Source organism: Paramisgurnus dabryanus, chromosome 14 (genome assembly GCF_030506205.2).
Source record: "Paramisgurnus dabryanus chromosome 14, PD_genome_1.1, whole genome shotgun sequence".
In the NCBI taxonomy this organism is placed as follows: domain Eukaryota; kingdom Metazoa; phylum Chordata; class Actinopteri; order Cypriniformes; family Cobitidae; genus Paramisgurnus; species Paramisgurnus dabryanus.
Genome location: NC_133350.1, coordinates 29,852,538 through 29,868,033, shown reverse-complemented (window position 1 = coordinate 29,868,033; position 15,496 = coordinate 29,852,538). Strand labels below are relative to the sequence as shown.

Below are 15,496 nucleotides of genomic sequence, written 5' to 3'. Positions count from 1 at the left end.
TTGTGTCTATATCTGTCATTACATGGACCAGAATGTGGATTAAAAGGCGTCTTGAAGAGGTTTTGCTCATAAATGCATTTAAAGTAAAGTAATATGAACTTGAGATTTTTATACTGTTATTAAACTGCAAAGTATGCGCTGCAAACGCAGCCGACAATGGCCTCGCGCGACAAACGCGCTCCACATACAGTACGCAGTGTTCAGGGCTCACGCTTGCGAAGTAAACGCCGTTTGAATAAACAAGACACTGATTAGCTACTTGCTCTACGTTTATTTAAAATTAACAGCAAGACAAACAGTGAATGTGCTTTCAGGAGAGTTAGTAGATTAGCATGGGAGGATTTGTACTTGAAAAGCGGAGTGTACTGACGCCTTTCCGCGATTAAAACAACATTCCTTCTTATGGTCATTCATGTTTATTTGATGCTATAAATTAACTAGAAGGAAGAGATGATTTGAAAGGTGAGACTTTGTTTAATATGTTTAATCTCAAGAGTAACCGAAAAGTAACCTGGTCTGTCCTGTATGTCAGCGCGTTGTCAGTGTCTGCTCCGCTCTGTATTTTTCACTGCGTGAGAACACGGTGGGGCGTATAACACAGACTGTTAACAATTGTTTTTAATTAGTATTTAAACATTCTTTATGATAAATTTTTTAAAAATATTTTAATAACACGGTTTTGCCGGTTATACAGTTCTAATGACGGTGTTCAACTATAACCGTCGGTCTCACGGTTATATAATGACCGTCACAGCCCTAGTGGATATATGTTTTCTTTAATTAAAATAGACCAGTTTCTCTAATTGGATGTATTGCCGCGTCTCACCCGTCTTACGTCTTTAGCATATTTGTGACTTGATACTAGCAACGTGTTATTTCGCGGCATTTTATGGATCGTGTAAAATATGGATATTAGAACATTTAGAACGAACCAGCACCGCCTGCTTCATCTGACTTCATGCAAACACAGACTGGCTCAAACTCAGAGATTAGAGGTCGAGGTGGAATTTACAAATCTACAGGACAAGTTAGCATTGTTTTAAATTACGTAAGCTTAAATGTGAAGTGTGGCTATAGACCGTTAACAGCATTACGACGTGATTATGGTAAAGCGTCTTTTTCAAGTTAGGACGCGGTGTGCGCTGCGCTATGCGCTGCGCTATGAAACCCATTAATTTCAATGGCTTGTGCCGCGCGGGGGCGGTTTGTTGTTGCGTCAAGCAAAGCGCGAGCGCAGCGGAGCTCAGCTTGCGCTCACGCCGCGGTCGAAGTTCAATAGTTTTGTGCATCGTTTGTGGTCTTTTGCACTTTATACGGGAAATGAGCTGACAGTCTGTACCAGTTGTATGAGTGTGTGCTTGCACTGTATTTGTTGTTTTAATGTCTTGTTTTTGCAAGTTATTGTTGCTATTGCGTGCCCCCCCATTGGAAGCCAAATGCCCCCCTGTTAGTTATGGTCTGGCGCCGGCTCTGTAGCGAGCGCAAGTGAAAGCACCATATATGAGACAGTAATATGCATACAGTGAAGTTTCTAAACGCACCATGATGCATATATAATAGAGCACGAGACGGCAGGTTCCCTGAGAGCACCGCGAGCTGTGCATGATTTATTAATAGGTAGCCATAACGGTGAGCTTGCAGCGCAGTCGCATCAATCATTAAGCCGATAAGACCTGTGCTTGTAAGGCAGGGACATCCAGGCTATAAAATCTGACAAACGTAGACGGCGAGGACCAGCCAGACGCGTTACAAATGTCAAAAATAAAAATCCCCGTAGACCAAGGCCAAGATGAAACCATACCCCTCGTGGAGTGAGCTTTTAAACCAACTGGACAATGTTCATTCAGGGAGGCGTAAGCCAAAGCAATGGCTTCGACGATCCATTTAGATAGCCTCTGTTTAGTGAGCGGCATACCTAAAGAATGTTGTGCGAAGCTTACGAACAGCTGATCTGACTTGCGGTATGAGGCAGAACGGTCCGTGTATATTCTTAACACTCTGACGGGGCAGAGCGTGTTCGGGGTTTGTTCACCGTCCGCCGGCGGGAGGGCAATAAGTGAAACCACCTGAACTCGCTGCGCGAGAGAATGTCTGCACCCGTATTGGCTACACCCGGTACGTGTGTCGCTTTTAACGAACTACGTTCGCGTGAGCCCATAATAAAAGCTGTTTCGCCAGCCTGGATAGGGAGCGCGATCTCAGCCCTCCTTGGTGGTTTATGAACGAGACCACCGTCATACTGTCCGACCGCACTAGAACGTGTTGATGTTGGAGTTTCGGTCGAAAGTGTTGTAGATAACCGCCCACATCTCGAGGTGGTTGATATGTAGCTGAGACAACTGGTTGTTCCACGCACAGAAGGCGGGTTCGCCGTCGCAGTGAGCGCCCCAACCCGTCGCAGACACATCCGTTGTCACCACTTTCCTCCTGCTCACGGAGCCGAGCTCCGTGCCCGAGAGGAAAAGGTGAGGGGATGTCCATATCGAAAGCGCTTTCACGCAGCTGTACGTGATTTTGATTAATAAGCGGCCCGACAACCAAGCACGGGGCGGAACTTTCGCTTTCAACCAAAACTGAAGCGGTCTCATGAACAGCATTCCCAACTGTATTAGTGGGGATGCTGCTGCCATCAGACCCAGCATTTTTTGGAATCATTTGAGAGGGAGATGAGAACCCGCTTTGAATGATGCTGCCTCGCGTCTGACCGTGAGAGCGCGTTCCTGTGTAAGCCATGCCCGCACCTTTAAAGAGTCGAGCGTCATGCCTAAGAACGCGATTCGATGCGTGGGGGTGAGCAAACTCTTCTGGAGGTTGATTTTGAACCCTAAATTCTCCCAATGCTGGAGTACAACGGTCTTGTGCGCAATAATTTCCCTCTCTGACTGGGCTAGAATAAGCCAATCGTTGAAGTAATTCTATATGCGGATGCCACTCTGTCTGAGAGGGGCGAGAGCCGCATCCGCACATTTGGTAAATGTGTGTGGTGCCAGAGATAATCCGAAGGGCAATACTTTGTACTGGTATGCTGTCCCGTCGAACACGAATCTTAGAAACGGCCTGTGACGTGGTGCTATCGGAATGTGAAAGTAAGCGTCTTTCAGATCCACTGATATGAACCAATCGCCGGTCGAATTAACGCCATGATTCGTCTGGCTGTAAGCATTTTGAATGGCCGTTTGGCAAGAGCGCGATTCAATACGCGTAGATCCAATATCGGTCTGAGGCCGCCGTCTTTCTTTGGAACGAGAAAATAATGACTGTAAAAGCCTGATTCGCTTTGATCTGCCGAGACCGTCTCTATCGCGTCTTTTAGCAATAAAGAACGCACCTCTTCCCTGAGGATCTGCATGCGATCGTCTGGGACAGTGGTGTAGAGAACGCCGCAAAACCGGGGTGGTCTCCAAGCTAATTAAACTGAATAACCGTGTTGGATTACGTTTAGAATCCAGCCTGGCATACCGGAGGGTGGATTGCCAAACGTGAAGTTTGACGGCGAGCGTCGCTATGCTTATGGACGTTAAGCCGTGTGTGTGTGTGTGTGTGTGTGTGTGTGTGTGTACAGAGGAGGAAATTTGCTCTTTTTGTGAAAAGGTAAAAATGTGTTTTTCGCTGTTACAGCAAGGGTGTGTCCAGCGCCCGAGGGGACTGAAACACGCAGAACTTTCGAGGGCGGGCCGGCCGAAGCGGGACCAGAGCCTCTTTTCCTCCTCAGACTCTCTTCAGGGAGGCGGCGTCGGGTCCAGCGTGATCCGGGGACGGGGAACGCGGCGTCGAGGCGGGCCAGCCGGTCGTGCAGGACGCTGGTGCTTTACCTCCGGTTCAGCTCTCTGCTGGGGTTGAGCTGGTGCTGGCTTAGGGCGCTGAGCTGGCGGAGGTTTTGGGCGGCCGGTCTCAGACGCTGAGGCAGATCGTTTTGGTAGGAAATGCTGCATAGCCTGCAACGATTTCTGTGCCTCAGTGAAGCGCTGGGTGAACCCCTCCACAGTAGAGCCGAAGAGCCTCGACGGCGACACGGGCGAGTCAAGAAGGGCAACCCGATCCGTATCCTTGATCTCCGTCAAGTTCAGCCACAGATGTCTCTCCAGAACAACCAGGCTGGCCATGGCTCTTCCTACAGCCTGAGTGGCGACTTTAGTAGTGCGAAGGGCCAAATCAGTCGCGCTGCACAGGTCTTTAAAGGTTGACGGGTCCGGGCCTGCCTCATCCATGTCACAGAGGAGTTTTGCCTGGTATACTTGCAGCACCACCATCGTATGGAGAACGGATGCAGCGTGGCCGTCGGCGGCGTAAGACTTTGACGCCAGGGTTGATGTCAGACGGCAGGGCTTTGACGGATGGTTCATCTTCGCTCTCCATCCGCCGGCTGAAGACGGGCAGAGATGGGCGGCGACAGTTTCCTCGAGCGGCGGCATCTTGGTGTAGCCGTGTTCGTCGGCGCCGTCCACTACAGAGAGGACGTGGGAGACGGCGCTCTGAGCTCGGGTGGAGTGGGGAGCACGCCAGGATTTGGTGAGCTCTTGGTGAACCTCTGGAAAGAACGGCGCCTGCCGTTGGCGGGATGATTGACGACACCCGGGCTGCAGAAACCACTCATCCAACCGGCTCAGTTGAGGCTCTGACGGCAGCGACCACTGGCGACTCAGTTGGTTCTTCAGCGGCGGCGGCGTGGGCATCGTCATCCGAAGCCGCCCAATCCTCTAACTCCTCAGAGGATGACATCATCTCCAAGTTGTCACCGGACCCAAAGGAAACCATGCCGCTAGCACTCGGCAGGGGGCGTTGGTCCTCATGGATGAAGGTGACTGGATGACGGCGGGGAGACAGAGCACGCAGGGGATGAGCCGGAGTGTACTCGGTCTCGGGGTGTCTTCCAGCTTCACAGCTATGCTGCTGTTTAGGCGGGAGAGCACGGGAAGCCTTTCTTTTGAAGATATCGAGGCACCGCGATGGGAAGGAGCTCACAGTGGGTGCAGCCCGTCTCGGTGAGTACGGCCTCGGCGTGTGCAGGACCCAGACAAATGATGCACTCTTTGTGGAGATCCTCCACAGGCAAAGGGGCTCGGCATGAGCCGCAATGCCGAAGCGACATTATCTCAACACTCTTCTGCTCTTTTAGATGAAATTCGCTCTTTTATGCTCACCGGAAAGCGGCAGGGGAACACGCTGGTGTGTAGTAGTCCGCTGCAGTGCTTAGATCGACGACGAGTAAGGGCTTCTTCTTCGGAGCAGCGAAAAGGTTCGCGCTGAAGGAGAAAAGTAATGAGCTCTTGACGTATTTCCCCGGCTTATATAGGGACATGTGCCACGCCCCGCGTAGGCTCAAACGTCATTGGTCTGTATTTTCTACAGACGTTAACCAATAGGCTTCAATCACGGAGTAAACAGGAGTTTCACCCCATAGCGTCAGCAAACTGACGCAATGCGAAGTGAACCGTATTGAAAGGGAACTCTGGTTCTGTGTGCTCTAGCAGACTGCAGACAGTTCTGGTTGTTACCAGCAGCAGACAGTAAACACCCCAAAAAAGAATGATCTCTTTAGCATGTCGAATTCAAAAGTTATTCTTATTTTACTGAAGGGTGTGAAAATAAATTTTTTCATATAAAAATACTTGGTTTTGTTTTGCACATATGATGTTTTATTAACAAAGTTTGGGAGGAACACGTCAAATAATATACCTAAGTGACTCCAGCTGTTTTCAATCAGTAGTCAATAGCACCAGCCGCTTACAATCGGTAATCAACAATACACCCAATCAGCTTTTATATTAGGACCAAAGATAAAAGATGGTGTAGCATTTGTGGCTATCTGAGGCAGTTCACGCTCAAGTTTCACATACGTTTACAAAATATGATTTTTTACCTCATTATTCATTCAACGATTGTTGGATATTGATAATAGAATGAAAATAACGATGTAGCCTTATTCCTGAGAGTGAGGGCTTTTATACAATTAGTTTTTCATCATGTCATGGGCTGAATGCAGGCCTGTTTTTTAACAGTGACTATGTAGTGAAAGCATACAGTTCAGCATTTTGTAAATGTCATTTTCTAAGATATATTTGAATTCTCATTTTACATGTAAATGCTGGGGTGACTAATTGATGGTTAAATCAGTAGTTTATATTAGTAATGTTCAAACTTGCAGTAACTGTAAATGTTTGTTTGTGTGATCTGTCTCCAGTGTTGGCTGAATGTTTCCAAAAAAGTATGATAATGAGCCTAAGGCTTAGTTAACAATGCAGGTCTTTAAGGTCACGTTCTTCCTGATCCTATTTTTAAGCCCTAGTTAGTGTATAATGTTGCTATATTAGCATAAATAATACCTGTAATACTCCTGGGCTGTGTACATATAACGTGAAAATAGTAACATTGTCAGTGTTAAATATGACAAAGCAAAATACGTATCTATTAACAAGTCCGTCATCACATAATATTGAAGTAAAGGACAATCAAAACAAAGATGTGTCGTTTCTTATGGGAAAGTGAGTGTTCAACTACACTTTAGACCTGTGAACCAATCATCCTTTAATATACAAAGATGTATTATTTTAATAATTATAATGCAAACCTCAAATGTGGCATATTATACAAATCAGACTGGAAAGAGCCTTCCTGAATATGCGGCTGGTGGAGTTATGTATGGAAATGGAAACTACTTCCCTAAACCTACACCTAACAGTCTACTACTGGGTATTGTAACTTACTTCATGTCACATGTATAATTTAGCTTCTTTAACCAGAGAACATAGTTTTGTTATATTATTATAAGCATGACTTGTTTGAAAGGAGCGTTACTATACATGTTTTAAATTATTAAAAGTCAGTCATAAAACTGTTAATTCATTTGAAATACAGAGCACCAGACCATCACATAGACTTTTTTTTAGGAAATTTTTTCTGTCCGAGCTAGTAGTCATAGTAGACAGAGCCTTTATCATTGGTGACTTTAACATCCACATTGACAACCTAAAAGATCTGTTAGAATTAGCTTTTATAGATATTCTTAACTCTCTTGGTGTTAGACAAAGTATAAGAGGACCCACACATAACCGTAAACACACTTTACATTTCATTATGTCATACAATCTAGATATTAATAACATGGAAAATTACCTCAGAGTGATGCTCTCCCAGACCATAGCTTTGTCTCTTACATATATCTAATTAAAGCAATAAACCCCAAGAAGCAGTGGGTTACCAGTGCATTTTATAACAGCTAAGTTCGCGTTGTGCCTAAAACCCCCTTAGCTGTTATAAAATGCACTGTAACCCCACTGCTTCGAGGGGGTTTATTGGGTTTATAAAACGGTTACTTCATATGCATAACGTTAGAGGGATTTTATAAAATAAAACACAAATAAGTTGTAATTACATTAGTAGAAATATTACTCTTCCGCCAAACAAAGTAGTTCCTCAGAATCAAGTGTGACTGAAACAGAGCGCAGTCCCCAACCAGATGCAGCAAAGACACAATGAAAATATGATTTAAGACTGTGATGTTTATTTTATAAATCACCATTCATCTAATTTATACATTAACATTTATATTGTGCAACTGTTGAAGTGATGATCAAATATGCTTGGAAGCATGCTGAACTCTTTCCCCCTCAGCGGTTTTTTTTTATGTTGCCACTCAGTTTTAGTTTAATGCCTTACAGAAAAATTATCTTCTTTACATAAACATAAAATATCAAATGAAAGAACAGACCATCCGCTTTCAAACAAAAACAAACAAAACGAACGCCGGCTCTAAGAGCTGATTCTTTGTAGCGAACGAGCAGAGCCGAATCTTCAGACGCATGCAGGGGAGCCGGCTCTTCTAAGGGAGCCGAGCCAGAAGAGCTGAATCTATGAAAAGAGCCGGACGGCCATCATTAAAATGTAGAGCCGGAGCTTGAGCCGAAAGAGCCGAATCAATGGAAAGAGCCGGACTGCCCATCACTAGAGTGAATGCGTCAGTGTTTAAGTTGGGTAAGATCGCCACCCAGTGGATAATAATTCGGTCAGGTCAGCTCAGTCATGAACCCTTGTTGGGTTTCTTCTTTGTGTAGAAGAAGTATGGCTCCCTGCACCCTTGCATTGATAATCAAGGTTTTGAACGACATCACAGTAAAGAAATTGTACCCCCTACCTCTTATGTTGTCTGCCTTTAAACTCTTACAGGGAGGTATTCACCAGATTAGACCTCCGCAATGCTTATCGTCTTGTTCGTATCCCAAACTTACGGGACATTTTGAATATCCAGTCCTTCCCTTTGGGCTAACCAACGCCACTACTGTCTTCCAGGCTCTGGCTATTGAAATGGAAGTCTCACACAAAAAAGATAAATACATACCATCATTACTTCTGAAAATAAGGTGGATAGTGTTACCATTACTCATTGAACAATTTACAGTGCTCACCAACCTTTTTACGCACAAAGATTCCAAACCTAGGCTTTAATGAAAGGCCAAAACTGAACCTCCAACTTGAAACATTTTATTTAGTCTAATTATATTTTTATTACAAAAAATGCCTTGATCCAATTTTCAAATGCCAAGAAAACTCATAATATTTAAAGTTCCCACTTTCAGTGTGGCAAAATGAGGGGAAAACACGCACATTTCTCATAATAATAAGAAACTAGGTCAAAATTTCAATTTAGAATCTCATAATAATTCGAAACTTTGTCAAAATTAAAACTTAGCATGCGCATGCACAATGTGGCTAGAACACTGCATACTGGTGACATCCACTGGTAAATGCGGTGTAGTAAATGCAATGAGGATGATGCAGAATCTGATTTTACAAATCAATTGTTGTTTTCATATAAAATTATAACATTTTTTAAATTAAGTATGTATAATTGGTATTGTAGGTTTTAGAAGGGGGTGTATTACAGAAAATCTTAACTTTAAAATATTATTTTAACTGTTTGGTAACCATGGTCATCTCAGTTAGGACTTCATTTTAAACAAAAGCTATTACAGAATAACATTTCTGAGTTCATGATCTTATCTGAACTGTAGATAGTAAAGTGGTATTATAGAAGCATCCTAACTTGACAAAACATCCTAAAAACGGTCTTATCTTAAGGAGACCCTGACAGGTGTCCTAAATTCAAACTAACAGAAAAGACTAATTATATTTCTGTCCATTAATGGTGCTAAATTTATTAATTGTTGAAAATTAAGAAAATGACTTTTAATGGCAGAAACACTGTTGAAAGACTCTGAGGATGTTTTGCATTTTGATGACAAAACACTTATTAGTTTGCAGGCTGCCATGAAACATGATATTACATTTAGCTCAGGACAACCAATGTTACAGAGAACAAAAAAGCGTCATGGAGCGTTACCTGTAATAGTGCAAGTGACTAATGCCTTGTGTTTTTGCGAAAGGCCATTTCCAAAGTAGCTTTTATAGCAAAAATTTTACAGTCTGGTTTGTCTAAAAATCTAACGGAAGTGGCAAAGGGAATCAGCGCTTTAGCACCTACCTACATTAGGTTTCACAGGGGAAATTAGCTTTCCACTATCAAGACTGAATTTTGCTCTATCCAATTAAGGCCCCTACTGGTGAAGACGAAAAGCATATGTCAGCATATGTCAGACAAAAAGGGTATCATGCTCTTAATGTACAGGCCATAGGGGATCACAATATGATCATAAGAAAATTTAGCAAGGTGGCCTGGGTCAACACATGATGCCTTCATTTTTAATACAAGGTAGGTTAGCATTACTTTATAGATTCATTTACATTAATAAATACTAATACTACTTTTGTTATTATTATTACTACTACTATTTCAAAATATATTTGGTATACATTGAACATATTTTGCTTTGTGTTCAAGACAACATACCATTATTATCACATTTCTGTTAACTGTTTTTCTCAAACAAAAAAAAATATATATATATATATATATAATATTCTAGTGACATTAGTGCATATCTGGAGGAAAGTGTACAAAATGGTTGGCTGCTAGGAGATTCAGGATATCCTTTAAAACCATTCCTAATGACTCCTGTGCTCAATGGGCAAACACCAGCAGAAATACGGTATGGAAGATGCAGACCTTAAATTAATAAACCTGTTATACACCATACTATACAAGCAGTAATATTTTTATAAGAGATATTGCCTATTATATTTTATTCTGTTTACAGATACAACCAGCCACATAAAACATGTAGGTCCAGGCAGGAGCGTCTCTTTGGAGTTTGGAAGAGCAGGTATTTCTAAATACTATTTATTATTTATATAGAAATCATTAAAGAGCACCTATTATGGGATACACGTTTTTAAACATCCTTTTGTGTGTAAGTGTGCATTAGTACATGCTAACGATATTCAAAAAGTACGTACCTCAAAAAAAACGATGACACGAGTTATCGTCTCTAACGTTCGAGGACTACAAAAAACACTCGGATTGTAGGCAACAGTTTACTTCCTGGGATTAGTGACGTAGATAAGACCAACATTATCATAGTTCAGCCCTCTCTGCTTTGCTTGGGTACGCCCTCAAAGACGAGGGTGGGGTGGGGAGCGCCGAGTCAGAAGAGAGCTAAAATGGCGGAGGTTGTGAGTCCCTGCTTTGACTCTGTTTGCAAACTCTTGTTTCATTGTTTAAGCGATTAAATCTCTCGAGTAGACGCTGTCTCTTTAGATGCGAGGGAAAAATAGCACTTTATGGACTTCCACAGAGGACATCATGTTTAATACGGTTCCGGAAAAATCCAGTCAGAAGTTGTTCACGGAGTTTTCACAATAACTGCTTCTCATGAACCGAAGCTGGATTTGCGCGACGTCTCCTCTTGAAAGTTGGATTACTGTGCACTTCTGGATCACAGGCTGTAAGTATTCACATTTATTATTTGCCTTTTACTGTACGTTACGTAACCGGTAACCAGAGATTAACATAATGTGTGTGTAGAGCTAAGCTTGCAAGCTAATTGTCTTGTGTTGTAATACTGTATTTCATAAACAACGTACCATATTTACACACGTGTATGTTGAATTATGCAGACTATCGTTTTTTTTATCGATGTTGGTTTAGACATGTTAACAAACTTGCTAAGTTGCTAAGCTAAATACAAATACAAATGCCAGCTAAACTGTTACCAGTAAAATTTGTTCTCATGATCAAACTCAAGAAACTCTAAGTACAGATGATTTGTTTAAAGTTATATGTATTTTACTGTTGTATTTACTTGAAGCTTTCTTAGATTTTGAAACGAAGTACACACATAATGTGTGTTGCTAATGTTGGGCCATGTAATATGTAATACATTTACGTTTTAATGAATAGGCTAACGATTTATAATCGTTGTACTCTATTGTTATAATATGTCTTTTTGACTGAATACATGTTTGTTTTATTTGTCTATATCCTAGATTCGCAGCTGGACACATCCTTCTACACTGTATGCAAACATGCAACATCATAACACACAGTACAAGGAGTCAGACTGGCATATGAGGAGCAAAGGTGTGTAACACATATGATGTATTTAGCTAGTGAAACCACTACCAGTCTTAGATGTATAACTGATGATGATAAAGTTTTTTTTCTCTGCATAATAATAGGAACCCAGGCAGTAGCATCGTTTCACAATGTTTCCATCACCATCATCAGTGGATGCCTTTGCCGTACGTAGCCTGAGATTTCAGATTTGCAGCAAAAAAAATTTGATTTTCTCATTTATTGGAATGCTGTGCAGGTATTTAAGTATTTTAGTAACTGTGTTAAATAAAGTAGTATTTACTTTTACAATAAATTAATTGCTTGTTTATATTTTACAGGTATTTGTACCTTGCAGCCATCCATTACAATGTCACCAAGCCGTAACAAAAGCAGGAGAGGGAAAGTACAAGGCTATGTTCCCAAAACACACAAGTGACATACCGTAAGCAGTAATGTTTTATTTCAAATACATTCATAATTAAAAACTTAATGTATGAAGCAGGGAAATAAATGATCAAAACAAAAGATTTATTGACTGCAATATTTCTACAGTTATGTGGAGGATGTGATCAGGCTTGTGTTTGATGAGGTATTTGAAGATAAGCTGAAGGAAACCCTGATTCCAATGGACCTGGCATCACAGTTTGAGAGACCTTCAAAGGAGGACGTGATTGCATGCCATCTTCAGTGCAGGGGTCGTCGAAAGCCAAAATTGTGACCGATCTGATCAGGAAGCTCCAAGCATATCTGGAGAACAACACACGACAGGATGATAACCTTATAGTGTCGTCTTAAATAGCACCAGCTGACAAAGCTTTGATATGCCATTTATCTGAATAGATAGCTGTAAGAAATGAATTGAACAATTTTTGAAACAAGAGCACAATATGGTTACTAAAGTATGTTTATTTGTATATTGTTTAACATTTAAATATATATTTGTAATAAATAAATAAAACTTTTGACTGACTATTATATTTTCTTTAAAGTTGCATCTTTTGTTCTTTTGGGTACTTTGTTACTATAATGATACTTTAGTGTTATTGGTTTAAAAATGTAATAAAACTTACTCTAGTCCTGCACCTCAAAGGCTTATAGTCGGTACAATAAATGTTCTGTGTGTAGGGATTTAGACAATTTGTGCAAAACCTGGATGATGAATCACGCAGGTAAGAGGCCCTGGAACCTGTTACATTCTCCTTAAAACCTAATAAGTAAAAACATAGCACTTATAAGTAAGCAGTACTTTCTTTGTGCTACATTTGGTGTTTCCATATAGTTTGCACAGTGATATAGTATGTAAGCAGTCTTTTATAATACAGTTTACTATAGTAAAATAATGTTAACAAATGAAATAGTTTTATAATCATTTCAACAAATACTTTCTATGTGTTACATTTGGTGTTTCCATATAGTTTGCACAGTAATATAGTATGTAAGCAGGCTTTTATAATAAAGTTTACTATAGTAAAATAATGTTAATAAGTGAAATAGTTTTATAATCATTTCAAAAAATACTTTCTATTTGCTACATTTGGTGTTTCCATATAGTTTGCAAAGTAATGTAGTACGTTATAATTACCTTTTGGATGTCTTTGCCACACATTTTCGTCTTCGTTTAGCATTCTGGCAGAGCTAAGGACACCTAAAAAAGTTAAATCCAATCGCGTTCATTGACGGAGATCGTTTATATCGTAACGGCCGTCTGAACTCTCTGGATCGAGCTTGAAGTGGTAAGGCAGTACAGACACCATCGTTTATAGAGAAATATAGCGCTTGTTTACGTTGCCTGTGACTCTCAGTCAGAACCGGAAAACCCACGCGTAGTCAGGGGCGTAACCTTTCAAACACACGCCGAACCCAGTTGACCAATAACAGTTGAGTAGTCATCTGACCAATCCGAATACACTACACGTTTTGGGAGGCGGAGACAGGAACTAATCCGAGCGTTTTCCAGACATGCAGAAATCGGTGAGGTATGTAAGCAATTTATAAGACTCACAGTGCATTAGTTCAAGTTTTAATAACATGTATGTACTATGGGATATTACAATAACGTGCTAACGTGCTAATTTATTAGCATAATTGGTGCTCTTTAAATGTAAACAGACAACTAAAATGGCTTTAGTGAAAAACATGTTTTATATTTTTTTAGATGAAGATGCCATGACACTAGTGGATGCCAACTCCAATATTTCCTAGAGAAGGTTGATCTTTTTATCAAAGCCACAGCTGTCTTGCACAACATGTGTAGAATGGCAAACCTTTCTGACCCAGACGTGGATGTAGCAGAGGATAAAGAAATACTTCCACCACAAGGACCTAACCCTGGGCTCCACATGAGGAATCAGCTTATTCAAAGATTTTTTGCAAATTAGAAACAACTGTATGCCCAAAATAAAAAAACATCACTTTTTAATGTATGCATTTTATTAGGTTAAAAAAATACAGTGTGACTTTTCCAAAAATAATAAATTACATTAAATCATATTTTTATTTAAGCAGATATTGCAATGCACAAATCAATGTTATATCATGAAAAAGCTTTACAATTCCTGTCTGCACCTTTTGCACAGCTGTGACCTTTCCAGCTCCAGTCTCTGTCTTTCTAATTGTAATCTCTCCTTCTCAGTGGCCACACTCTCCCTGAACAAGTTTCTCCCTTTCTATCTCAAGTAACAACTAAGGTGCAACTTTCTGTCTTTTTGCTGTAAAACATAAATAACTACAGATTACATTACATTACAATGAAATACAGACAAGTTTACAATAAACACATAACAACGTAAATTGAAGTGGCAATTGTGAGGCTCTGGCCATGTTCCCTCCATCAAATCTGACATATGTATTGTTGTCAGTTCATGTTGTTCCAGCGCCATCTTCAGTCCTATTTTGTAACCACCAAGGATGCCTGTGGCGATAATAAAATTATGACTCCATTCAATTTCAAAATAGCATTTTATTAGTATAATCAGTAACAATACCATAAATTTAAATGTTACAAAACACACAGCTCTGTTCTGACTTACCTTCATAGTGCACTTTCTCAATGACACCTGGTTGGAGGAATCAACCTCGTGGACGAATGGTTTCTTTTGGTCAAGATGTCGTAGGATAGATGCTGAGGTAAATTTTTCCTTTAGGTTTTGGAATGCTTCTATAGCAGTCGAGGATCAAATGAACCTGGTGTTTCTTTTACTGGTCAAAAACAGTGGTTTTCCATTCGTCACCTTCTTGAATTCTGGTAAGGTTCTTAAATCCAGCTTGGTGTACCACTGAACATGGCAGAGCTGTTCCAGTGCTGCTAGAACCAGAGGCAGGGGATAACATAATTTCACAGTGATGTCATTAACACCATGGTAATCTATGCAGAGTCTGAGTCAGCCGTCTTTCTTTCCCACGAAGTAGAACCTGGACAAGGCTGGGGAAGTGTAGTGTTCAATAAACCCCTTGGTGAGCTCCTCATTGATGTACTTAGACATGGCTTTAGTTTATGGTTCTGACAGCAGAAAGATACGGCCTTTTGGAGATGAGGTGCCTGGCAGAAGATCTATTGTGCAGTCACTGGGATGATGAGTGGCTCTGGTTTTGCTTAACGTGACGTGTATTCCTTGGGGATGTGTATCAGGTTTGGGGTGTGCCTGGAGCTCCGAGAACCCACTCAGATGGAATTAAGGGGAGTTAAACATTGGTCAAAGCAATGCCTGCTCCAGCAAATGATTGGTTTCTCCTGCCAGGAGATCAGAGTATTGTAAGTCAGAAGCCACAGGTGAACTATCACAACAGGACAGCGGGGAAAGTGGATAACCAGGAAAAAGGAGAGTTACAGAGTTACAGAGAGACTGGTTACTGTGCTGGTAAGCAAAAAAAAAGTAAATCTATAATATTACCAGCTGTCCCAGAGTCAATTAATGCCATTGCCTCAAAAGTTTGGTCAAAATTTATACCGAGCTTCACAGGCATTTGTAGACAATGATTAAACTGGGTGTTGATTTAAGTGTGACTCACTCTTTCTGATGTTGACTGAGAGGGTCTCTTAGGACGGCT

General features: G+C 41.2%; 1 protein-coding gene and 1 long non-coding RNA gene across 2 annotated transcripts in view; both read left to right on the top strand.

The window, feature by feature from the left end:
• Positions 1 to 15,496, top strand: part of slc11a2 (solute carrier family 11 member 2) — a 93,461-nt gene that overhangs the window by 1,502 nt on the left and 76,463 nt on the right. The window lies entirely within an intron of this gene.
• Positions 10,380 to 12,142, top strand: LOC135719470 (uncharacterized). Its single transcript, XR_012335015.1, has 5 exons — positions 10,380 to 10,838; positions 11,380 to 11,473; positions 11,572 to 11,705; positions 11,788 to 11,891; positions 12,002 to 12,142. It is a non-coding gene; the product is annotated as an uncharacterized lncRNA (long non-coding RNA).